At 35.7% G+C, this 27906-nt stretch overlaps 1 long non-coding RNA gene across 1 annotated transcript; it reads right to left on the bottom strand.

Annotated features, from left to right (window-relative positions):
• Nucleotides 1–18866: 18866 nt before the first annotated feature.
• LOC134199423 (uncharacterized) lies at nucleotides 18867–19530 on the bottom strand. The gene is made up of 2 exons (XR_009973913.1): nucleotides 19032–19530; nucleotides 18867–18945 (listed from the first exon to the last, which is right to left on the bottom strand). It is a non-coding gene; the product is annotated as an uncharacterized LOC134199423 (long non-coding RNA).
• Nucleotides 19531–27906: the final 8376 nt, after the last annotated feature.

Raw genomic sequence — 27906 nt, 5'->3', positions numbered from 1 at the left:
TTAACCCACAATTTTTCATATTCGTACTTGTATATTGCAATTTATTTAAAGTATAATAAATTTTAATGCAAAACCCTATACTAATCCCTAATTTCACCCATAGATTACATTTTATTATGGCTTTGTAAACATTGTTTTGCGCGTATTGTTTTTGCCTACAAAGCAGTGTAAAAGTAAATTCAAACTTCATTGTCCATACTAACTATAGTAAGCTTAGGCCACTTTTGCACTGACGACCTCAATTGTTATTACAGTGTCAATTTTATAGGGAAATGGTTCGCTTGATTAAGGAAATGCGTTATTTGTTTCACGTTAGTCAGCGGTAACGACTTAGAACCTTATTTATTAATTCTATTTCGAGGGGTTTAGTTTAAGCGACATTTCTCCAACTTTACAAGAGAGACTCTCACGGGAGAGCTCACGGGGCTCAAACGTGACGACGATGCTAACACGAACCCTAGCAAGAGCCGTGCTTCGCAGAATCTACCACCGGATCGGAAGCGCGACCCACTGAGAAGATCCGGCGAGAAACTCAGTGGGCTGTGTCTGGGAGTTAATTTACTCGTCGAGCCCTTGGTGACCGGTGCTTGAAGTACCTAGAAGCACCGTTAGTGGATCGGGAGGATCCAAGATGACGTGTTTTGGGCGACGTCGACTGCTTTCCATTCTGTCCGCAGGATCGGGAATGTAGTTACCGGCGGCCACGATGAGAGGGTTCTCGTGTCGTGCCGCTTTATCGAAGGGCGCATCGACGCCGACTGTAGATACTTACTGATGGACTCTAAGTCCAGGTCGTCATGGAGGTCGACGTTCCTGACGAACCACGGGGCTCCGACGGCTATCCTGCAAAAACGGGATTGCGAAATGTATTAGCTAGAATATACCTAATCAGGTCATAAATTCTGTCACATGTTTAATGTAAAATAATTGAAACAAGTTTATTCATTATGTAACCATTCATATACCAAAATAAACTTAACAAATCATAGATTCTTATGACACTAAAGTTTATTCAAAACGACCTCCGTGATTTTGAATACAGGCCTTCAATCTGCGCGGCCAGTCGTCTATCGCAGCACGAACGAGGTCCATGTCAATATCGGCGGCTGCCTTAATCAAGGATGTCTTGAGTGACTCCAAATTGGGATGAGGCTTTGAGCACGCCTTTTCCTCTAAGTTTTGCCATATCTTGTAATCTAACGGATTCAAATCTGGACTGGAGGAGGGCCAGTCTTCGTGCCGGATGAAGTCGATTTCACGCGCAGCCAGCCAGTCTTGTGTGCTCTATGAGCTGGCGCCGAATCTTGTTGGAATACCCAGTGCCTGTTATTGAACATGGTATGAGAAACAGGTTCCACAAGGTTCGTCAGGACTGTATTTTGATACACAACTGCATTCGTTTTTACACCTTTCTCACAAAAATGTACCTCTGTTAAGCCCCAATAAGAAACTCCCAACCATACCATGAGCGAGGATGGAAAATGACCTCGTTGGACACGCGGAATACGGTTGCTCGCTTCTTCACTACTGTGTGCGTACACCTTATCATTTTGTTTGTTGTAGCTCTCTTCCACGGTAAAAATTTTTTCATCCGAAAAAAGAATTTCCCGATATTTTTTTCACGCGTACCGCTTCAACAAAGCGCGGCATCTCTTCAGTCTCAGGTCCATTAGACGAGCATTCAAACGATGTCCTGTTTTTCTTCGATATGCCCGAAGCCCTAAGTCTTCATTTAACACCCTTTTCACCGTGGTTCTGCTTAACCCCATCTGAAGGGCCAACAGTTTCTGCTTACGTTTGGGATTTCTTTGAATTCGCGCCTTCACAGCTTTTATCACTGCTGGAGTCCTAACAGACCGAGGGCGACCACTTCTTGACCTGTCATCTACACTAGAGTCTTCATTGTATCGTTTGATGGTACGATAAACGAATCTTTTGGTTATATTCAAAATTTGAATTGGCGCGTAACCGCAACGATGCAACGCAATAACTGCAACACGGTCTTCTTTAAGCGTCCACTCCATATTTAAAAATGAGTAAAATTCTAAAAGTATACATTTTTATTTTCATGAACAATTCGAAATTCGAATTCAATAAACTTTTTTGTGGCCAGCATTCTAAAAGAAAAGTTTTTACTGTGTGACAATACTTATAACCTGACTAGTTATTATATACTAGCTTTTGCCCGCAACTTCGTCCTCGTGGAATAGTTACTTTGGGATAGCGCTAAATTTTACCTGTGAAGCGATTTACGTTGAAGAAGATAATATTTTTGAATAACAGAATGTTAATGAGCTATTTAAGGTACTAAAATCACGCTTCAAAAGAGGAGGTTATCAATTCGACCACCATTTTTTTATTTATGTATATTATGTTCAAAACGCCTTCACAAATAATGCTTTATTTTAGAACAAATTTGGTTAGCATAAAAGGTTAGTGAGCTAACCGTAAATATAGACATAGGCTGTCACGGACTTTTTGTTAGATCTTTTAAAGGGGAACAATTCTGTCATACATTATTTTAGCGAAACTAACCGTTTCCACAGCGGACGTAGCGGAACCTCTTAAAAATAAAAATAAAACAATGATTTTGAAACATTATTTATTGGTGCTCCGCTCGTATTGGTCTTAGCGTGATGTTATAAAGCCTTTCTCAATAAATGGTCTTAATATAATAAATTTAGGATTCAGAAGAAAAACCATGTGGCGTTGCTATTTATAGGCACTGTACCCTCTAAATTATTTTTAAATTCGTGTTTCCTAAATATAATATACCACGATAAACGGGCTATCTAACACTGAACGAATTTTTCAAATCGGACCTTTAGTTCCTGAGATTAGCGCGCTCAACCAAACAAACAAACTCTTCAGCTTTATAATATTAGTATAGATTTTATAATGTGAATGTATTTTAATCATATGCATAATACAAAGAGAAAAACAAAATACCTATCGACTAATCTTAATTAGCGTTTACTAACATGACAGTTATTCATTTTGTTCCGTAAGAGCCTATTAAGAACAGTCAGTCTGCAATTCCAATTATTATTGTCTCAAAGATCTGGGATCGTTTCGAACGACGTAATTGATCGCCGAGATAATGAACTAGCTGACCCATTGCTAATGATCTGCATTGAACAGACCGAACTGTACTTACTTAGATGAAGATTTTCAAACTTTTTTCATGTTTTTAATGGAGAAAGCATTTGAAGCTATCTATAATCGGAAACGACATTAAGTTAGACTTCTTGTTATTATTATTATTCTTAATATTGTTACTTCTCATAATTTACTGGTGGTAGGACCTCTTGTGAGTCCGCGCGGGTAGGTACCACCGCCCTGCCTATTTCTGCCGTGAAGCAGTGATGCGTTTCGGTTTGAAGGGTGGGGCAGCCGTTGTAACTATACTGAGATCTTAGAACTTATATCTCAAGGTGGGTGGCGCATTTACGTTGTAGATGTCCATGGGCTCCAGTAACCACTTAACACCAGGTGGGCTGTGAGCTCGCCCACCCATCTAAGCAATAAAAAAATATTGGTAAACATGTGTATTAGATTTGTTTTTGTGTATTTTAATAATTCTTTCGTTTTGGTAATTCAAAATATATTAATTGAAGTCTCTACTTTATTTAATAAAACAAACAATAAAGTATTGGGCAATGAAATTATAATACAAGTACAAAACAAGTAGTTAGTAAATTTACCCGATCATTTAATCAAATCACAATTTCAATTTCCTTCGGTACTCCATTGTGCTCAAAGAAATTAAACGAACGTAATACAGACACGACGACAGGAAAATAATTACTGGAACCTGGTTAAATATCTGAATCGAAAACAGCGCTACTTCTATAGTCAGTTAAGTAAACTGTTTGGCGATCACACAAATGAACGAATTAGAATAAGATAACTCAACAGTTGAAAATGAATTCTTGAGAGATTTAGTTTGATCGGGTCGGAAAATTTATTAAAGGAGCTTTTCGTCGTTTCGTAGCGAAATGTAACAGATTTTTGATACCGATCCATAATAACAAACTATAGCGTCACATTTATATATTTTGTGTATTACTTATCAATTTAAATCTTATCGGAAGTGAAGCGAAGCTGACGTGCAAGATCGAGAAAAGTGTAACAATGAAAAACGACACCAAAAACATGTCTTTGCAGTGCTTTTTGAGGCACTTTCCGGTCACCTAGGAAACGGTGTTTGTTCAAAACGACACCAAACATCGACATGTCTTTGCAGTGCTTTTTGAGGCACTTTCCGGTCACCTAGGAAACGGTTTTTGTTCAAAACGACACCAAACATCAACATGTCTTTGCAGTGCTTTTTGAGGCACTTTCCGGTCACCTAGGAAACGGTGTTTGTTCAAAACGACACCAAACATCGACATGTCTTTGCAGTTCTTTTTGAGGCACTTTCCGGTCACCTAGGAAACGGTTTTTGTTTTCTATCGATTCAGTTTGCCGTTAATTTTGAGAAAATAAATGTAACTTTTAAAATCTTTAATGTATCTATAATTAAAAATAAATTAGTGAAATAATTTTATCATCAATATTCCAATAATTTATCCGCAACGCTAACCTTATTCGTATTTATTTACATTTTTTGTTTCTGGCTTATTCCGATTATCATAACAATATTAACATTGGAATCAATTACCAAACCGTACGGTGTGTTAGTGCGAGTTTTTTAACGTTCTCGATAGCGTAAAAGTTAACTCAAATTCGTATGCAGCTGGAACCGCTCCTCTAGCGGCAAACGTAGTCAAGCGTTCCAACTCCATACATTTTTGAGTTAACTTTTACGCTATCGAGAGCGTTAAAAAACAGGCACTAAGCACACAGTAGTTAAATTTTCCTTACTGCATTCTATACTAGAAAATTTCGAGCCTCGAATTGTTAGAGCACCGGTGTACTAGAAATCGTTAATAGCGCGATAAGGTTGCTAGGTTCGGAGGTAGGTTCTTTTTTCATTCCACAATTATGGATTTAACGCACATATCTACGTTAGGCAATGCAGGTATGGGATCACACAAAAAACGCGCAATTACTGGTAATTTTTTATTCGACTTAAAGTAATTGAAACATTTTGAGAGCTCATGATCCAGCATTCACTGTATGGTTTTGTATTGACTCTAAGGATTTAATAAGAGTATAGATATGATTCCCAACATATTTGATGATTCCATAGGTGAATGAAGTCACGTCCCATCTCACGTATATTGGATACCTGAACCAATAGGCAGTACAGCGTAAATGCCACCATCCACCTCTAGATATGATATCGAAGGCTCATTTAACCTGTATAGAGATTGAGACAGTAGACAGCGACTTGGCGATGTCCCTGGCATTGCTGACGTCCATGCGACGGTAACCGCTTACCATGGTGGTGGTCTTGTGAGTCTGCACGGGTAGGTAACACCACCCTGCCTATTTCTACCGTGAAGCAGTAATGCGTTTCAGTTTGAAGGGTGGGGCAGCCGTTGTAACTATATTCAGACCTTAGAACTTATATCTCAAGGTGGGTGGCGCATTTACGTTGTAGATGTCTATGGGCTCCGGTAACCACTTAACACCAGGTGGGCCGTGAGCTGGTCTACCTATATAAGCAATAAAAAGAAAAATAAAAACGTATTACCTTATTGACAAATTTACGTATAAAATTATATAAAGTTACTAAGTATTTAACCAGTGCATTATTGTGAACGGAAATAGTCAATAAATTAGAGTAATATTTTCACGTAGGCATAAACACGGGTATTGTAGCAGAAACGAACTATGAATTTCAAAATTTATTCGTGTATTTCCACCAAATTGATTTAATATGCAATCCGCGGTTTCGATGTTATTCGCCAACCAATATTCTTTATTCAACTTTTTATTTATTTATTTTTTATTTTTATTTTTTAATATTCCTATACATTGCTATATGTATGTATTTGGTCTATGATAAAAATAAAACAAAATAAGCCGCTCACGGTCTGGGAGTATCAAACGTGCCATGGTGGTCGCACGTGCCATATGACAGGTCGCAGATTAAAGAGAGAGAAAGAGAGAGAGAAATTTCGCAACTTCCGAAAGTAATAGTATCTTATCTTATAACTTTAAACGAGCAATTCTTGTATATTCATATATAGGTATATAATCTGAATCTCGGAAACGGCTCCAACGATTTTCATAAAATTTAGTATACAGGGGATTTCGGGGGCGATAAATCGATCTAGCTACGATTTATTTTCAGAGAATGTTGTTTTATTCGTGTTTTCAATAATCAAATCTCCCGATTGACGAATATTGGCGAATAATAATACTGTTTTTCTTAATTGAGGGCAACTAACCGCCTTAAAGACACAACAAGATGGCGTTATAAAAAAAAAAACCGAGCAAAGCTCGGTCATAATATAGTTATTATTATACGTGCTTATGTATTAACAGATGTTCCTAATGGAATTGGTATATTTGTTTTTTAGTTTACGAGTAGTAACTTTTTAACTAGGACCTCTGCGTTTATTCGCAATGTGTTTCCGTAGATCCCTGTAGATCTCTCTACGGGGTTTCCTGAGCGCTGTGGCAAAGTTTACTTTCAACGGGGCTTAAAGATATTAATCAGGGTAGTTAGCGGCTTGCCTGTGCTCTTGGCATTGACGATGTCTATGACCGACGGTGACCATTCTCCATCAGGAGGGTCGTATATTCGTCTGCCTAGAAAGAAAACGTAAAAGTATATATTATTATAAAAAGTACAATACCCTGTATATATACAAACATATATATCTAATATATAAAATTCTTGTGTCACAATGTTCGTTCCCATACTCCTCCGGAACCGCTTGACCGATTCTCATGAAATTTTTTATGCATATTCAGTAAGCCTGAGAATCGGCTACTATCTATTTTTCATACCCTTAAGTGATAAGGGTTGTCCACCCCTAAGATTTATTTTTTATTTTTTGGACAATTTTTTTTTGTTATAATGAAACATTATGTGGTTGAATGAGGTATTGTTATTTTTATGTTCCTTCATCGTTCACAGCGCTACATGCCTCTTTTACTCATCTACCACATCCTTACACACTTACAATAAGTTAGTTTTTTTTTCTACACTAGAGATTTCCTAGAAATCTTATATATGGCAAAACAACGTTTGCCGGGTCAGCTAGTATATATATATATTTTATAGCTTATATGGGTGGAAGAGAATATGGGTGGAGTGGTTACTGCAGTCCATAGACATTTACAACGTAAATGCGCTACCCACCTTGAGATATATGTTCTAAGGTCTCAGTATAATTACAAGTGCAAATACACGTATGTATATAGCGGTCTTTTTTAAATTACCACATATTTACGTTTGCAAATTCAGCCGACTCACTTAAGCTGTACCCACCTAGCGCAAACGACTCTAACTTTTTCCCATCCACTCGTATAATCTTAAGAATTAACTGGCTTTGCTTAAGCGAAGAAAATTTTAATATCAAAACTTTGTTTTCAGCTTATTAAAATGTTATTTTTACTTTGCCGTCGCGAGTTTTTTTTAATTTAGAGTCCATTTTCTGATAAGTGTGAGGGTTTGTATTTTAAGAGTTACATACAAAGAACATTTCATAGTAAAGACAAGATTAATCCAATGATGAGTTTTCTTCATTGAGATCTATAATAACCAAAGTGTATATGTAGCATAGAACAAAAAATATTTCTGATACATTTCGTACTAATCTAGTCTAATCTAGTCTAGTCTATTTATCTAGTTTAGTCTAGGATACATAATTGATATTAGATCAAATTTTGATCATTGTAGGCAATACTGTATTTTGTAACAATTATTCTAAATAACGAGCAAATAGCTTATGTATATCTAAAAAAAAACATTTCAAAAATTCAGAATATCCATTGATAATTTCCAGTGATTGACGTCGAGACGGCTCCATTGATGTACCCAAGGACTGGTCTACGTAAACAAGTATTTATGTACCATGGAAAAATATAATTGGGAATGATGTTCTTGAAAATTACGGATTATTGTTTTGTTACGGTACCTACTTATATAAAGCAAAAACAAACAAAAAACGTATCGATTTAATTATACTATTGTGATTAATAAAATCATTTGTTTTTCTTTGGAGAAAAATGGTGTGATTGATAAATTAAAAATGAAATTTAAAATATATATAAAAATGAATTGCTGTTCGTTAGTCTCGCTAAAACTCGAGAGCGGCTGATTCGATTCGGCTAATTTTGATCTTGAATTATTTGTGGACGCCCAAAGAAGGTTTAAAAGGTAAATAAATATGAAAATACTCGAAATTAAATAAAAATAACAATTTTGTTTTTCCTTGATGTGTCCCCCGTCGGACGGATTCCTTTTGTTTGTTTTAAGTTTATTTTATACAAATGCTTAGGTCTTTTATTTATCGATTGAGGCACTACGAAGTCTGCCGGGTCAGCTAGTTTAAAATATATTTTACCGAAATAAACAGCGTTTGTGTTACTTATCTAAACAAACTTGGATTTCTCTAGGTATTGAAATTCGAACTCACTCTTGTTAATTATTTTTGTTCACCGCTCATTTACATAATTTTATTACGGGGTTACGACTTTTGAATACATTACGTTTTATAAATAAGAATTTTCATTGTTTTTCATATTGAATGCATACTAATAAGGTATGCTTAACAAGGTTCAATTTTCTATTCGCGAATGAAAATGTAGAATAATGAGAAAAGGTAGGTCTGGCTTCGCGGCTCGTAATGTTCCCTTTTTGTAGACCTAATTTATGACGTCGAGCACGTACCGTGTAAAAATAGGGGACGTATACGAATATGCAGGTTTAATTTTACGGCCTTTTGTAAGAGAACGAATGAGAGGCGAGTCTTTAATTATGAACAAACGTAGCGCCCGCACTACCGCGTCGTAAAAGTTAAGCTAATTCAGAAACATTTGATAAATGAACGTGTTTTTTCAGTTATTATAAATATTTATTGCTGTAAAGAATGTTATAGCTGCCAATGTATAATCTTCAGGAGAAACTATTGCTACATTCTAGTAATATAGAGGATATAATTTTCAGTGAAACAAAACATATTGTATGTACTACTTTAAGCTCGTTTTCTAACCGAGCCAAAATATAAATAATAGTAAAATTACAATTTAGGAGTTGTGGATTATATATCATATCTTATTCCTTTTAAACGAGCATATCTCGTATATAATATATATTATATAATCTGAATCTCGGAAACGGCTCCAACGATTTTCATAAAATTTAGTATACAGGCGATTTCTGGGGCGATAAATCGATCTAGCTACGATTTATTTTCAGAAAATGTTGTTTTATTCGTGTTTTCAATAATTAACTTTATCGATAATTAACTTTATGACTCTTCCCGATATTTATTGGCGAATAATAATAATATTTTTCTTAATTGAGGGCACACAACAAGATGGCGTTATAAAAAAAAAAAAAACGAGCAAAGCTCGGTCATCATCTATACCCTTAGTGGTTTTTTTTAAATTTTACGGCCTGGTAACGCGACATTAAGCCAAATAGTGATCTATATGCTAAATACTGAAATCTCAGTTAGATAAGAATCACTTTGGACGTGATTACTGTTAAATTACCCAAACTCATCGTAACTACGCTTGCAAAATCATTTGATTCTGCCGTCTATTAATAATAGAAACACCAATAATGCGACAAAAGTGATGCTGAGCTTTATATTTTGTCAATGACAACCTCACCACAGAACAGACAGTGTTTTCGATACTCAAAGTTTAACGAAAAGCTGTGCTTGAATTTTGTTTGTTTAAATGTACCTGTGGTGAATAGTTCGCAGAAATTTACTGTCGGAATAAACAAAACTGCGTTGGTTTATTTCATAAGCCCAGTAATCTCATGAAATATGCAATGTGATTTTCATTGAGCCAATGAATGAAACCGATTTTTCTGGAATAATGTGGTTTATCTGAAACGCTGTTAGATTTATACGTGAGCTGGCGTGGTGTGTTGTGGATTTATTTTATAAAAGTTATAGTGAAACTCGGTCAAGCTAAAACAAATCCCGCGTCACTTATAGTGTGTTGATGGTACTACCTGGAGCCACTGCGGTCATCCACAGTGCGTTTCCAGAGATCTTTTTTGACACGTACCATCCGGCTATGGAATGAGCTCCCCTCCACGGTGTTACCCGAGCGCTATGACATGTCCTTCTTCAAACAAGGCTTGTGGAGAGTATTAAGCGGTAGGCAGCGGCTTGGCTCTGCCCCTGGCATTGCTGAAGTCCATGGGCGACGGTAACCACTCACCATCAGGTGGGCCATATGCTCGTCTGCCTACAAAGGCAATAAAAAATAAATAAATAAACTAGGAACCTTTACTGAAATACTAGCAGAAGAATAGGTCGCCGTGCACCCTTACGGAGGGGGGGGGGGGGTATACAGAACGAACCTCCGGTAAATCTCATTACCGGAGCAGAAGAGTGCTAACAAAAATAATTGTTGTGTCAAATTAATCAGACTACGGTCCAATCTTAAGAGCAAACAAACACACCGATATAATTGATTTTTCATGAAATGATGGATGGGCGGGTTTGTTTCATTAAAAAGTTGATCGGTGGGTAGCCGTATGAACGATTTCCCATATAATACCTATATAATCAAAAGGTGCATTTTTGCTTTGAATGAATTTTTGCTAGTTTGAAGAGAAAGTTTGCTAGAATAGAAACGAAGGCAGTTTCGAAATACATGGTATACGAGTATGCAATACTAAGGAACCCCGTATTTTTTAAAGTGAACTGCTTTCGTCCAATTTTCTACCTATATAACTTAGACTATAGTATATACCTGTAGAAAATATATGCATTTACTCGAACATGTGTTGTAGAAATAAATATGTGTCTACAAATTTAAACGGTATCACGTGTTTGTTAGTAGCATTTCAGTTTTCTTTTCCACTGTTTAGCCTTTATGCCGCTTTGTCAAAAGTTAACTTAATGAAGAGTAGATTTTCTTTCTTCTATGGATTTTTCGATAATTTTAGTCTGTACTTGGTTTATTGTGGGATATTTTTCTTGAAAGGCACACTGTCATGGATAGTATTTCTTCAGGATTCGTAAGTCGTAGGCAAAATTTAAACTACTTCTACGATTTAGTCTAGCATCTTCTATAGGACGTCTTGAGAGTCCGCACGGCTAGTTACCACCACATTGCATATTTCTGCCGTGAAGCAATAATGCGTTTCGGTTTGAAGGGCGGGGCGGCCGTTAAAAGTGAGACCTTAGAACTTATGTCTCAATGTGGGTGGTGGCATTTACGTTGCAGATGTCTATGGGCTCCGGTAACCACTTAACACCAGGTGAGCCGTGAGCTCGTCCAATCATCAAAGCAATAAAAATATATATACAAAAAACTTGAATGCTTTACAAAGGTTCGTAGACGGATCGTCACAAATAATAATAAATGTGAAATTAAACCGTAAAAGTACATAGTCTTAAACTGTTAAAGGAGAATGCTGAAACCAAATCTTGATTCAAAGGCAAAATTATCGAAACAAACTATTATTTTCATTTCAAAGCCATGCGCTGTTATTTCTATTATTAAATAGCACATTATCCCCCCAGGAGTCGATTGTTTGGTGCCAAGTTTAATCGACTCGAACCCATTGCGACAATGGAATGCCAAGCTCCTGTCTCTAGATGCATTTCGAATTTACACGGCTTGAGATCAAATGCAAGCCGCGAGAGATATTCATTGAGGATACTTTTGCGTTTAGCTATTATTATTTTTTCGAAACTAGCCTAATGTTTTCATGGTCTTTAAGCTCTTCTGTTATATTAACTATACTAATTTATATAAAAGAACTCATACTTTATGGCGCGTAATTTCGTCTGTTACAGGTAAAAGAAAAAAAAAATCGTACGTAAATTCTATTCTATTCACAACATAATATTAAAAATAAACCTATTAATAATTACTAAAACTTACTAATAAACTAAAAATGAACTCTAGTATCCTATTTGATTTTTGTTTGAACAAGATTTTTAATTAATCGGAATTTAAGGTCTGTTTTCCTTCCAAAGCACTGAACTAAAAGCAGTCGTTTCGACCTATAATAACAGAGTGATGCTGGCCTTAGTTCAAAAGCAATTTTAATTTTATTTTAAGCTCTGCTCGAGATACTTAATTATTACTCAGCGTGGAAAATAAGCATAAGTTCATGGTGTACCGGTCGGGAATTGCTTTTGAAAATTTGCGTGTGATGGTTTTAAGTAGCTCTTTTGAATAGAATAAAAACACGTTACAGATTGTTTGGTTTGGTAAGTAAGCGATTTAATAAAAAGAGATTTTTTTCAGTTCGTCGTGGCCTTAAGGATAAGATGTTCGGTGTATTCGTGTTGAGCGATGCACCGGTGTTCGAATCCCGCAGGCGGGTACCAATTTTTCTAATGAGATACGTACTCAACAAATGTTCACGAATGACTTCCACGGTGAAGGAATAACATCGTGTAATAAAAATCAAACCCGCAAAATTATAATTTGTGTAATTACTGGTGGTAGGACCTCTTGTGAGTCCGCACGGGTAGGTACCATCACCCTATTTCTGCCGTGAAGTAGTAATGCGTTTCGGTTTTCGGTTTGAAGGGTGGGGCAGCCGTTGTAACTATATTGAGACCTTAGAACTGATATCTCAAGGTGGGTGGCGCATTTACTTTGTAGATGTCTATGGGCTTCAGTAACCGCTTAACACCGGGTGAGCTCGTCCACCCATCTACGCAATAAAAAAATAAAAAAAGTCATTATTATAAAAAATTCGTTTTACATGGTAATTTCGACAAGTTTCACCACAACTAAATTTCGTTTACATTGCGCGGGATTAACTTGAATTGGGGTTACTACCTTAGGTTGATTTCCCAAATCAATCTAAAACGTGTTACTCCTTAGCTATCTGTTGAAGTCTACTTAGCATACACGAACCATCCGTGACTAAACTATAGTTACATGTTGAATGTATTTTGTACAAAATACTATTTATTATTCTTAGATTTCTTAATGGCCATTTGTAGTGTTTTGATTTACATATTTTATGTCACTTGGAAGCATCAGAAAAATATTAAGTAAATTAAAATAAATGCTAATTATTATATTAAAGTATACAAACTTGTGTCTTTTCTCTCCCACCAGCTGTTGATTATAGTTCACATAGACTGCCGACGTAATAGATTTGAAGTCGTCGTGGCCTAAAAGATAAGACGCCCGGTGCATTTATCAATGTAAGCGATGCGACTGTGCCAAAGTTCGAATCCCGCTGGCTGGTACCAATTTTTGTAATTAAATAGGTACTTAATAAACGTTCACGATTGACTTCCACGATGAAGGAATAACATCGTGTAATAAAAATGAAGCCCACAAAATTTTATTTTGCATTACTGGTGGTAGGGTGTCTTGTGAGCCCAGACGGGTATGTACCACCATCCTGTCGTAATAGTTACAGATCTTTAAACCGAAATACATAGGAGCTTTCCGTAGAAATAAACATCCACTGAATTGAATGGTAATACGTACGTATAATTCATAAATCACAAATAAATTACGAATTAACGCTACTAATTTAATTTTTTCAAAAATTAATATTTTTTAAGATTCCTTTACTATGACTTACCCTTTTTTCGGGCAGTGGGCCAAACCCCCTACGAGATTTCCGCGCCTAGGGGGCACACGGCGTATGTGAGACCTGACGGTCTGCAGATGTTGGGAGCAAACCGTGATGTCAAGGATATTTTTAGAGCCCTACCGCACCAAACAACTCCCCTTGCACCTTCTCACCCGATACTCGATCTCCGGCCGGGGTCAAAATCCGGTCAGAGTAGGGGAGTTCTCGCGATCAACACTACAAACAGACTCACGACAACATTGAAGGAACCAGGCCAAGCCAATTTGTTTATTATTCGACAGTAATCATTGAAACATATGACATTGTTTAGATTTTTAGATTACATGTAATGTTCATTTTTTGAAAACATTTAGTCTTCCCATATTCATGGGATATACATGGGTACTGTGAATTCACCAAATATTTATGATCAAGCATACAAACCGCTAATGCATTTATGTCGGAAACACGGTCTATCCTGTTTATACAGGGTGGCCCATAAGTCCTTTGATATGAAAAAAAATTATTAAAATAAAACTAATTACATTATGAATTAAATTTTTATTTACATAAAAAGCTTAAAAAACGGGAATTATTTTTTGAAAATAACATCTCCTAAATGTAATCCGTTGCGATCACGGCACTCTTGCAAACGACGTCTAAAATTGTCGATGACTGCGCGGCACGTCACTGCTGAAATGCTTGTCATTTCTCTGCGGATGTTTTCTTTTAGGGCCTCAATTGACCGCGGGTTTGTGTCGTATACTTTAGCCTTAAGGTAGCCCCACAAAAAAAAATCCATCGGGGTCAGATCTGGACTACGTGGAGGCCAGGAAATGTCTCCTCTCTTAGAGATAACTTTGCCAGGAAAAAGTTGACGGATAACGGGCATAGCAGTGTTAGAGGTGTGAGAAGTGGCCCCATCCTGTTGAAACCACGTCCTGGCATTAAAGCCTGAAAAGTTTTGCAATTCTGGTATGAAAAACTCTTCGATCATAGCCACATATCGCTTACGAGTTGACTGTGTCGGATTTTCGCGAATAGACTGTGTCACTGTGTCTATGTTTTGTTCCGTACGTGACGTCCTTGGGCGACCCAACCGCGGTTTATCTAACGTCGAACCGGTCTCCTCGAACTTAGCAACCCAGTTCTTAATCGTTTGAAGAGTTGGAGTGTCGTCAAAGTTGTGTAAACCTTTGTGTTCTCGAAATTTACGCCGCGCAACGGTTGCCGAATTGTCGTTTTTATAAAACTCGCGCACACAAAACGCACGGTCCGCTCCGGTAAAACGCTCCATCGCGACTAAATTCCCAGAAACCGAAGTTACTCCCCCCGCTTCCCCTGCACCGCTCACGCGCGCCCTGTTCGTTTTATTCAAATTTTACTTTTCAAAGGACTTATGGGCCACCCTGTACTTAGTCAATGAAACATTTTCCTTATCGTCCGATTTCTTATTAGATTGTTCGAGAGTTAGTTCCTCTTTCAACGAGAAGCGGGCTTACTATTATTATTGTTATTCACTTACCTAAGGGATGGAAGGGAGTTACTGACGCGAGGAACAAAACTTGTTTTGTCTTATGTTGTATCACGTTATTGTATTAACGGAATTGCTTATGAATTCTTTTACGTATTTACCGGTAACGTATATACGGTAATTATTGGGATACTTTTTTTGTATATATTTTTTGAAAATAAAGTAATATCCGTGTAGTCGTAGAAATGTGTACATTAAAAATGTGTTTTATTGTGTAATGGGTACCAAATCATATTAAGCGATTGCATAGATTTTATCGCGGGCTTTGAGCGCGGCGACTGAATCAAGAAATTCCGTAACGAAAATAACCTGACACCCCCACTACGCCTACTATGTAGCTTGCGTTCAACACATTCACACGTTGCGCTTGTGTAGTGTTTGTGAATAAGCGCGTGGCGTGACGTCACACTGTATGCGCATCATGAAAAGTCTGCCCATCTCTCTCTCGCGCGGTCTAGCTTATGAGTGTGAAGGGGACAGTTAATGTTTTGCTTTTATTAATGTTTAATATAGCGTGGTCTTGTTTTATTATTGTTTTAATATTAAATTAAAATTGTCTAATTATAATTGCATAAGTTGATAAAAAATGCTATGCAATATCTTTACCGCGGCAGTTCCCGAGTGCCACACGTTTGTTTTTTGATACAGAAACTATGATAACCAGACCTCAAAAACCAAATATGTATCTTCTACCAAGACAATCGAAATTTCATATCAGTCAAAAATTTCAAATTTCGTAATTAATAATTTTTAGCAGTTTTTTTTTAAATTTATATTAAATAATTTGAATGTTTCTTGAAATCTGATACCGTTAAAAATGTTCCTAACTAGTTTTCCCTGAGGAAAATAAACACGAATCTAACAAAGAACAAATAAAATGGGACGTAAATTTTTTCGTAACGAAATTGATTATTCATCCTCTTCTTCATTAACGAAATACCCAACGTTAGCTCCGATATCTCATGCAGATATTGGAAATTGATTACCAAGATTGATTACTGCGAATATATTTAATTATAGCATTCTAATATACCCTATTACTTAGACAAATTTTCGTTTTCTGCAGATGTTGACGTTATTGGATTTATCTAGCTTCAAACAATGTCGAACACAAAGTTTTATGTAGGCACACTTCTGAGAACTCATTAGGTTTAGGTTTTTTTTATTGCTTAGATGGGTGGACGAGCTCACAGCCCACCCCACCTGGAGTTAAGTGGTTACTGGAGCCCATGGACTTCTACTAAGATCTCAGAATAGTTACAACGGCTGCCCCACCCTTCAAACCGAAACGCATTACTGCTTCACGGCAGAAATAGGCAGGGCGGTGATACCTACCCGCGCGGACAAGAGGTCCTACCACCAGTAAAGAAGATTTTAGATATAAACAGCCAGCGATCTTCTTGTATACCTTACAACGGTGGGCCGAAGCCTTTAAAAGCAATGGCGGAGTTCTCGCTGTCCGCCTCGATATAGCGATGGCTTTCGATAGGGTCTGGCATAGGGAACTTCTCTCACAGCTACCAGCTTACAAAATCGAACAGGCTTAAAAGGGGGAATTCAACCAAATTCAATTAGAATCATTTACATAATTAATTAAACCTTTTCTATTTTTCGTGTTACGAAAACTGTAAAGTATTTAAAACGTCGGAAACAATATAATAATATATATTTTTTTTATTGCTTAGGTGGGTGGACGACCTCACAGCCCACCTGGTGTTAAGTGGTTACTTGAGCCCATAGCATCCACAACGTAAATGCGCCACCAACCTTGAGATATAAGTTCTAAGGTCTCAAGTTTAGTTACAACGGCTGCCCCAACCTTCAAACCGAAACGCATTACTGCTTCACGGCAGAAATGGGCAGGGTGGTGGTACCCACCCGCGTGGACTCACAAGAGGTCCTACTACCAGTAATTATGCAAATTATAATTTTGCGGGTTTCATTTTTATTACACGATGTTATTTCGTCGAACATCGCTGCATCGCTCAACACGAATGCACCGGACGTCTTATCCCTTAGGCCACGACGACTTCTAAAAGGAAGACTTCTTCTTCTTATAAAAAGGAACGCAAGATTAAACAGTAAAAGTGGTTTTAATCATCCATGCCAAGGAGTACATTGGGTACAAAGTAATCTGTACTCCACTGAAAGAGGTTTTATTTAAAAGAAAGTCTTATTTTATGATTATGTATTTTAAAAACTCTGTTAAATAATACTGCAAATAAAAAAAATGTGTGCGTGTACTAGTGTACACACGTAAGAAGTGAAACTTTAAATTTAAAAACGTTAAATTAGATAAAGTTTAAACAAAAGGATTTTATTATCATAGACATGAATACAAAAAAGTTAAATTAGATAAAGTTTAAACAAAAGGATTTTATTATCATAGACATGAATACAAAAAAGATGGCGCGTAACGGAAAAATGTGACGCGTAACCGAAAAATGTGACGGTAAATTTTTTTCCAACGCCGATAAAGAAGTTTCACTTCAAATAATTTGAAATTTTTTAGGTATTTCTTATTAATGAATAACCGCTATTGCGTTTTAAAATCACATTTGACGCTTCTATTCATGACCAATAGTAATTATTGTATGAAATGGAACGGTCGAAGCTCATTCATCATATTTAGGTGACTTTATGCTCAACCCACAAATTTAAATTTCTACAATAGTATTCCGTTATTAAGTTTGCAATTAACATAAAATTAAGATTTTCTACCAAATAAAAATGTAAGATTGATCCTTGTTTGACACAAATCCATTATTTAATCTTCATTTTGTTAAAAATTTATGGAAATATCAATGAGGTGGTGCAATGACCCCGAGACCTCTGGGGTTCAACATATACATTCATATACAACATATACATATACACATGGAGCGTCCATCTGGGAACCAGCTTTAAAAAACAAATACATACAAAAACAACTCTTATCACATCAGAGAAGGTTTTGTATTAAAATTATTCGCAGTTTTCGTACCATTAATACACCACTTTCAATAGTCTTATCCCAGCTTCCACCACTTCCCATGCAAATTAAAACATAGCCAACAATGAAAAAACTAAACTAAATGAATCTTCTCCGTATCTACCAGATGATATAACCTTAGAAACCCCTGCACATCCTAGAATGAGATTACACCCTGTTAACCGAAAGCCTGTTAAACACTACATAGCTAATGACCAAAACGAACTTGAAGAAGTATTCTTACGACATACAGAAATTATATACTACCTGTATACAGATGGCAGCAAGTCTGATGATAATGTCGGTGCTGCTGTTGTGATACAGGATTCGCAAAATATAATTCATAAAAAAATTAATTAAACTGCACAGCTCATGCTCAGTCTACCAAGCTGAGCAATTGGCAATAGCTACAGCTTGCTAGTGGGTAAGAGATCAACGAGTAAGTGCATTCGTTGTCCCTGACTCACTTTCCACATTACAAGGCTTATGCAATAGCAACACATTTAATCCATACGCAGTCATGACTCTAAAATGCATCCACGAAATAGAAAGGAATGGACAACAAATTAAATTCGTATGGGTAAAAGCTGACAATGACATACCTGGTAATGAGCTGGCGAATATAACAGCAAAAGAGGCTGCTGGATCACCAACAAATACTAATTATGCCAAATTCCCAATAAGCTTTGTAAAAGAAATAAATCAAAAGTTACTTACTAAAGAAATTACTAATCTGTATAATGAAGTAGATAATTGTAAATACACCAAGCAGATATTTCCAGATTATACATCCTTAAAGAAATTTATAGATAAAGTTCCACCAAATTTCGCTGTAACACAATTTCTCTCAGGACATGGTTACCATAAAGCATACTTACACAGATTTCGTATAACACAAGACCCTTTTTGTCCCTGCGATTCAAACACCATACAAACGATGGAACATTTATTATATCATTGTCCAAAATATTTTAATACAAGGTATGAATTTGAGACTATATGTCGAATAAATAACATAGACTTTAAAGATTGCAATGAAATTACAAAAAAAGAGGAAACATTGAATAAATTTATGATACATTTAAATGAAATTATTTATAGCCTCAAAAAATTTAATAACACTTAAATATAATTTAATGCACTCTGTTTTACATTTCTATTTACACTTTTACAAAACATTATATTAACCACTTACAAATTTACATGACATCTTAGTTTCGTTCATTTACATATAAAGTTATATATTATATTTATATACTGTCTACTCAAAACCCCCCTTAAATTATTTTACCTCTCATAATAATTATATTCTAATATTTAAATACCTATGCATCTTGTTAAATTTCGAAGTAGTCAATAGCGTCGAAATTTAATAAAAGTATATATTAGCTTTAACAAAAACAAAAAAAAACACATAATTTTTTGAGGATGAGTCGGTTGCTGGTAGCCTAGGGACCGCTTAAGCTTCATCAGGACAAGCTCAAGGGCTCATGTAGGAAGGTGGGAAGTTGTTAGCAATGAGGTAGGCTGATAGCCTATAGGCAGCTGCTTTGAGCGTCTATCGCATCGGAATCAGGGCCTGATAGGAAAATCCTGCGATAAACTTAGCGGGCTGATGATGTAGACTAAGTGGTAGGTCGAATTCTTCAATAAGTTTGACGAGTATTTGTTTACGAGTGGTTAGCTGTCACATCAGCCAGTTTAGGGTTGTAAATCGAGGAGAGTACGATAAGGGATTATCGTGTCACATTTATGTCAGGTGTAAGCATCTCGACATAATTTTCTAATATCTACGGAGCAAAAGGCATTCTAGGCACACAATATGAACTATAGGCCCTGAAAACCGCAGTAATATTTAAAGCTCTTCTTCTTCTGACGCTCACGTAAAAAAGAGACGGAGAACCTTTTTGCGGACACTGAGTTTTATGAATGAGAACACATTGTGGGCTCCTGTAACTAGGTATTATTATTCTGTCTATTTCTACTACGAATTTGTAAAACATTCTGGTCTAAATGGTGAGACACCCCTTACATAATTGAGATTTCAATCTAACATCTCATGTTTTGGTGTCTTTGAGCTCCGAGAATTATTTAATACTAGCGACCAGCACTCGCTTCGCTTCGGAAATTGAAATTAAATTTTATTAATGATAGCTGATTCCCGCAATGCTACCCGCGGTTATTGTCGTACCGCAGGTGACGCCGCGGGACTAAACTAGTCTAATAAAAGCCTAAGTTACTTCTTATATCATCAGGTACCTATCAGTGCAAGTTTCGTCAAAATCGGTCCAGTCGTTCCAGAGATTAGCCGGAACAAACAGACAAACGGACAAACAGAAATTGTAAAAAATCTTATTTTGGTGCATGTACCGTATATATATTCATATGCATGTAGTAAAAAGCGGTTATTTCAATACTACAAACAGACACTCTAATTTTATTTATATGTATAGATGACGTGAACTTTGTCTTGATACACGAATTACAGATGTTGTGTTTGTGAGGTTCCAAGCAAAAATATACCATCTGTTAAGTAAATACATATTTTAGGCTTTATAATAACTAGATGACGACCGAGCTTTGCTCGGCTTTTTTAATTTTTATAACGCCATCTTGTTGTGACTTTAAAGCAGTAAAAATAGTATTATTATTCGCCTATAGATGTCGGGAAGAGGCATAAAGTTGATTATCGATAAAGTTGATTATTGAAAACACGTATAAAACAACATTTTCTGAAAATAAATCGTAGCTAGATCGATTTATCGCCCTCGAAATCCCCTGTATACTAAATTTTATGAAAATCTTTAGAGCCGTTTCTGAGATTCAGATTATATATATATAAGAATTGCTCCTTTAAAGGTATAAGATTGTTAAATTCACTACATGATAATAATCGTATAAAATATGAAAGTTGCTGGAGTTCAAAGTTTACTTTGAATTTAAATCACACACCTAATATACATGCAGATTAAGCGTGTTATTATGCCGGCGGTAACCATCTTTGCGGTAAGGTCACTAACTCATTAAAACTTTAAATTGAGGTTACCGAAAATTACAATTACATCGTTGTGTGAACTCAGTGTAAGCACGATTTAAATATCCAGAGTAGTTCCTTTTTATTTTTCATTAATTTAAATGGTTCTATATTTGTTTTAAGTAGAATATGATTTGAGTTTCGTTTTTTTTTTTAATAATTAGTTATGAATGTGAAATCGTTACTCTTCGAACCATGAAAAGGGCTTTAGGGTCGTTTTCAATTTTGCGGCCAACAAAGTAACGATTTCATGAATTTAAACTTTTTCTAATTTTCAATTTTTTTGTATTTAGGCATGTTCAGAATAAAAAAATGCTTCATCACAATCAAGTCAATCCCTCATTTATTGATAATATTAAATAATATTCATTTATATTTTTCATTTTACGCATTTGATAACGCCAACACGGATGACAATTTAAATAGGAACTTTCTTTAAAAAACTTAGAAATCGTACTTCTTTTGTTTTGTTCAAATATTCTTCATTCTTATATTCTAATATCCAGTTAATTTTCCTTTATTATTGTATTATATACTGATGATAAAATTGCCGATTTTCAACACGCATTACTGCAAAATAGCAAGCGAGTTAGAATTTGAATTTCGAACCAGTGATACGTAAGAGATTTGGGGTAGTTTTTAACGTATAGCTCCTAATTTAACAGTGTTTAAGAATATATAGTTATAGGACCACGTAGCTGTTATCATGACAACAAATTTACTGTACTTGGTAACATTAAGATTAAATCAAATAACTCGCTCTTGGCCCCAAATTTGAAAACGACCCTATAAGCCTATTGAATAAAAAAATATTTTGAAATGTTTAATGATATATTGAAGATAGGTAATTAGTGATTTAGTCGATAATGGAGTCTTTATTAGTTACTATACATGCCGCTATCTAGTTGAGATTCTATCTAATGAATAGTAATGAATAGTAATGAATAAACTAATGAATAGTACGCCATTTTTACTGCCTCAGTAAGCATGTATGCAGCATACCTGATGATAGATAAATGGTAATGGATATTAGCATTTATGTGGTCGAAGTTTCAGTTGTAATATAAAAAAGGCGTTTTATGTTTCAAACCAAAATATCGCTCTGTTTTGCAGCAGAAATAGGAAATAACAGAGTGCCCTAGGACTGAATTCAAAAATTTATTAATTTGTCGTGACGAATTTCATGGCAGGGCGTTATTCCTTCATCGTGGAAGTCATTCGTGAATACGGTATATTTGGATATCATAAAATTTATTAGAGCCATCAACAAAGCATATTTATTTTGTTTCTGTCAAAAAATCTCAGAAGCAGAAAGATCTGTTTGATGATAATATATTATGAATGTTATTGAAATAGGCACGTTTTGGCGGGCTAGTGAAGTCGTGACAACGCATAAATGATATTTCAATATTATGCGATGGTAAATAAGGAATGTCGTTATCCGCAAATAAATATGCAGCCTTGTTCCATTACTTCGGAAACGTAATGCCTGTATTATGTAAGTAAGCAACAAATAGTATGGGCTACTTTATGCTGCTATCGCCCAAATAATATACTTTAGTCATTGTATTGAAATATTAGTTACTTTATTTAGGTACTTTATTTACTGGTTCAGCACATTAATTATACATACAATCCAATTGAGATTTAGTATATGTTCTAGTATCTGGTATATGTGTATATTTATTATATGTTCAAAATTAATACGTTACTTATCGTCAAGAATTTATGTGTTTATTTTATCAAGTTCTTGTGTTTATTTACGCTTCCTATTCTAGTGCTGGATACAATGGCCATAGAAACCTCGACACAAAATAGCGTCTTTCTTTGTACTGAAAGTAAGCGACCGGAATATTACATCCAGTCTGTTTTATATTAATTCGAAGTACATTTGATGATTTTTAAAACTTAATTTTTAATACACATGAAGGAACAATAATGTTTGATAATAAATCAAGTTTTCTGATAATTCAGAGTCAACAGTGAACAAACACACTGAACACTTAAATATTGTTAATTTCAATATTATACCAAGGCTTCATAAATTTACTTACTCTATATGTTATTGCCAAACAAAAAAGGCAGCGACTAATATTTTATTAGAATTGTTAGAAGATCAATTGACGGAACACACAAAAATGGCTTGTTATTACATCGTCGGTTATTTGAGCCGCTTGTAATATTAATTTTAATATGTTCGCCGATATTCGAATCGCTAAGTTGTTAAAGATTAAAGATTCACTTACAATTTTGTAATCATCTGTGTCCATGAAAATTAGAAGTTTTACAAGAAACGAAATTACATATCGACGCTTGAAAGGCAAACGTGACTAATCGACAATGCGTGAACTTTGCAGTAGACTAATTTAAAGTTGAAATACCTGAAAACAAAATTTATTTTAACGAATCTAGCTGTAGTAGAATCTAGCTAGTAGCTGTAGGATTGAAATGATTTTAATAGACCTAGAAATATATATTTTTGCGCATCGAATATGGTTATTGCCTATCATTTATGTACAAAGCAGTTATTGTCGCTTAGTCACGTTTGCCTTTCAAGCGTCGATATGTGAATTGGATAAATACTAGAAAAAAAAGAAAGCTCGCTAAGCCTGTATATAACTTACAAAAAAATAATAGCTCTGTCACTGGTTAGGGCATAGTTTATTAAAATAAAGCCTACAGAGCTATTTAATTTAAAGATTAACGTTTTTCAAATTTAATGTTTATGACGAAAACGTGTGGGATGGAATTTATGTTACACACAGTAACAGTATGAACAGATCATTCTCTAGTGCTAGGTATTCTCTAGTTTAAGTCATATTTACTATAATAATATGTAGGGATTTAATAAGAATTTAAACTATTTTTACGGTTTAGTCTCGCGATTGAATTTTCATTTTATTATGTCAAACGTTTCCAGTACATTACGAAGGACCTCTTTACTTTACGTCAAGGACGACTATTATCTGAAAATGTCATTTAATGAAAATAACAAGAAAGAGATTAAACCGTCTAAATAGTCTTACAAACAGTTGATAATTGAAGTCGCCGTGGCTTAAAGGATAAGAAGTAGGTGCATTCGTGTTGAGCAATGTATCGGTGTTCGAATCTCAGGCGGGTACCAATTTTTCTAATGTACTAAGCAAATGTTCACGATTGACTTCCACGGCGATGGAATAGCAGCGTGTAATAAAAATCAAACCCGTAAAATTATAATTTGCGAAAATACTAGTGGTAGGACCTCTGAGTCCGTGTGGGTAGGTACCACCACCCTGCCTATTTCTGCCGTGAAGCAGTAATGCGTTTCGGTTTGAAGGGTGGGGCAGCCGTTGTAACTATACTGAGACCTTAGAACTTATATCTCAAGGTGAGTGGCGCATTTACGTGGAAGATGTCTATGGGCTCTAGTAATCACTTAACACCAGATGGGCTGTGAGCTCGTCCACCCATCTAAGCAATAAATAAAAAGACAAAACGTTTTAGTTAATAATGTTTTTGTAAGTTTTATGTGATGTAAATTTATTTGGAAAAGCTCTGAGTTTCTAGACGATTCTTCTTAGTGGTGAAACTAAATTCAGAATTACCGATAAAGCCATAGAATTTTCGTTTCTGATTCAATTAAAGATTCAGAAATGACAAAAATATTAATTAGCTGTTGCTAAATAACCAAAAGAGTCAACGGTTTATGATATTTTCGAAAATTTTCTAGCTATTTGCACAAGACTTCGGTGTTAAGTTTAGGAATATATAATGTAATTAACATTAAAACTCTTAATAGCTTCCGTAACGAATGGTGTCTTAGATTGTTATCAAAAGAAGTTACACCTATAAGTTAGACTTTGTTGGAAGCTGAGAACTGAACAATTTTAAATGATTTAAATGTACAATATAAAACTGCACCTGCGGCAAAAAGGCCATAAGCATGATCTATAGCTTTAGTGGAGGCAAATTATTGAATAAGCGAAAGAAACTGCAGATATAGCAGCCATTTTATGTCGGCTAGTAATTTATATTGAAGTTAAGGTGAAGAAAATTCTTTAGTTAAATATTCCTGGTTACATTAAAATAGTGGTGTATGTTTTTTACCAAAATTTGAATATCGCAATTCCGACACGAAATTATATTTTTAGATTGTACAGAAAAAGTGATGGGTTTAAATTGCTTTAATTGCTTTCAAAGCATTTATTTTTAATCTATTTAACAATATAATTTGATTGACTTATACTTAGTTAAGTTCGGTACTGTTGCAAACGCCATAATCACGGATAGACTGAAATCTGCCGAGAGATTGTTAGAAGCAAACTTGTCTACAGTATTTCTAGTCCGTTTTTGGGTGCTACCTCTGAAACTTGATGACTCATCCCGATAACATATACTTACAGTATAAACAGTTTAAAAAAAATTACAAAATATTGGATTCCATTCATTTCATAACATAAAGCCATCAACCCCGGTTGAAGATTTTGTATTTAATTTAATTTAATTTTAATCGGTCAATAAAAAAAAATCTTTGTGCAATAAAGTGCATATTACGAATACACTCACACGAAAATTTTTCGTTCTTTTTTCCTTAAAGTTAAAAAAATAGATAAAAATTACATTTTTCTTAAAAAAAAAAAAAAAAAACTGTTGGTGCGATGATAACAGATTTCGGTTCGTGATTTAAATAATTAAAATCGATAATTAAATGCAAATCATAAATTACCTTGTACACTTTTTATATAACAATAAAATTCAGTGGCTCTTTAAAATCAATGACCCCTAACTGATGTTCTGGAGTGAGTCGTAATTTCATACATGGTTGCACTCATTTAACATTGCTTTGATATCATATTTTGTCAAATATTTCAAACGGATTGTTCGTTTAAAATTTTAGTATTGTCCGCTATTGATGGAATAAAATTTTTCCATCTAAATGAATGCGTTTTTAAAACCGCTGGCTATTTCGTTTCATTTCATTGTTTTCGTATAGTTTGTATTTCAAGATTTCAAACTGTTGCGATTGTATAGATTTAATCGATTAGAAATATTTAAAAATTCAAACAATCCAAATTACTGCACAATTGAGTTGGTACAGTATATTAAAATATTGAATTGATATTGTAATTTGATTTTTCAGACGAACTACCCATCTGACATTAGCATTTATGGAAATTATTAGAAAATACAAAATAAAGGGACTATTGCTAGTAAGATTTCAAAATCGCCTATTTATTTTACCCTATTGTCCTCTAAATTATAATAGATAAATACAAAATCACACTCATGAGTTCCCTGAAATAGGACAATACTTTTATGAAATGTAGGAATTGGCTAAACACCCGCAGCGCAGTTTGGCCAGACTGATAATGTCAGTTTTGAGCAGAGATCTCGCTCCTGTAGCGCCGAATCCGGTATTTAATCCTCCCTTCTCTGTTCGTAAACACTGACACAGAATTAATGAAAATTCAATTCACAGGTCCTGTATTCCGTAGCAGTTCTGGTTCGATATTGTCACGGTTTTTATAAAGAATAAACATTTGTGTATTTCGAATACTTTAGCATTTATTAATACTTGTTATATTTATTGCGATTTTAGATTGCCTCTTTTAGATCAAAGTAGATTCAGTAGCTCACCTTAAGTGGTTGGACTGTCCAGTATAAATTGGGCGACACTCTGTTTTTATCAATCCCATGTCAACAAGATTGTCCTAATCCATAGTTGTACGCTAATTAGCCTATTTACAATTTTAATAGCCGGTTCTGAACCGAGAAGTGTCCGAGACACGAGATTGAGCGATGCAGTCACTGTACTACTGATACCCATAAGTGGCTACAGATCACAAGAAAATATCTCAAGGAGGCGCATTACGATGCTTAGCAATGTTCGAACGATTAGTGGATGAGAAGGAGGAAGAATGGATTATAATAACTAGGCAAGCGAGCTCAGCAATCCCTATATTAAATGATTTTTTTTTTGGACAGGGGTCGATTTTCGTACGAGGTGTCCGCGCCTAGGGGGCAAGCAAGGTGTGTGGAACTTGACGAGGAGACTGGGCAAGGATGTCTTTAGGGCTCTACTCACCGAATGTCTCTCCTTATACTCTTTCACCTGACTTTCGATCTACGCAAGGCGCACAGAACCCGGGCAGAGTAGGGACTTCCTACGATCAACACAACACCCAAGGACGATCGACCGACGGATTGTTGAGGCGAACGACGACGACTGACGACGCCGATCTCCGCGGATGGAGACCGATGCTGCTGGAGTTCCAGGATACACCGTTGGGTCAAAACCAGCTTTCCGGATAGCAACGCGGACCGTACCGCGGAACACAGTCGTCCAATCCTTCTGCATGTGACCGTCACCGGAAGGAGACTGCCTCCTCACAGGGGATGGAGTTAGGCGAATGCCCTACTACGATCTCCGGATTGGCGACGGCAGCATGGCGCCGAGAAAGAAGAAGACCTCTCTCTCTCTCGTTCCGCCATCTCCTTTTGTGAGATGATGGACTTGCTGTAGTCGCATTCCGGCATAGGTTCTTTCCGGGCCACGAGGTGCTATATTAATGGATAGTCTTTACCTACTAGAAGGCTAGAATATACCTTGACGTGCTGCTCCCAATACCCTGCAATTCAGAATATTTTATAGTTAAATTATTTTCGTGCACACATAAGCTTTTATTGAAAAATTTGATAGGACTCGACTTATGATCATGTTTTCATCCCGTGAATTGGAT

The sequence above is a fragment of the Bombyx mori genome, chromosome 9, assembly GCF_030269925.1.
Source record: "Bombyx mori chromosome 9, ASM3026992v2".
Classification (NCBI taxonomy): Eukaryota; Metazoa; Arthropoda; class Insecta; order Lepidoptera; family Bombycidae; genus Bombyx; species Bombyx mori.
This window is presented reverse-complemented; position numbering and strand designations above follow the sequence as displayed.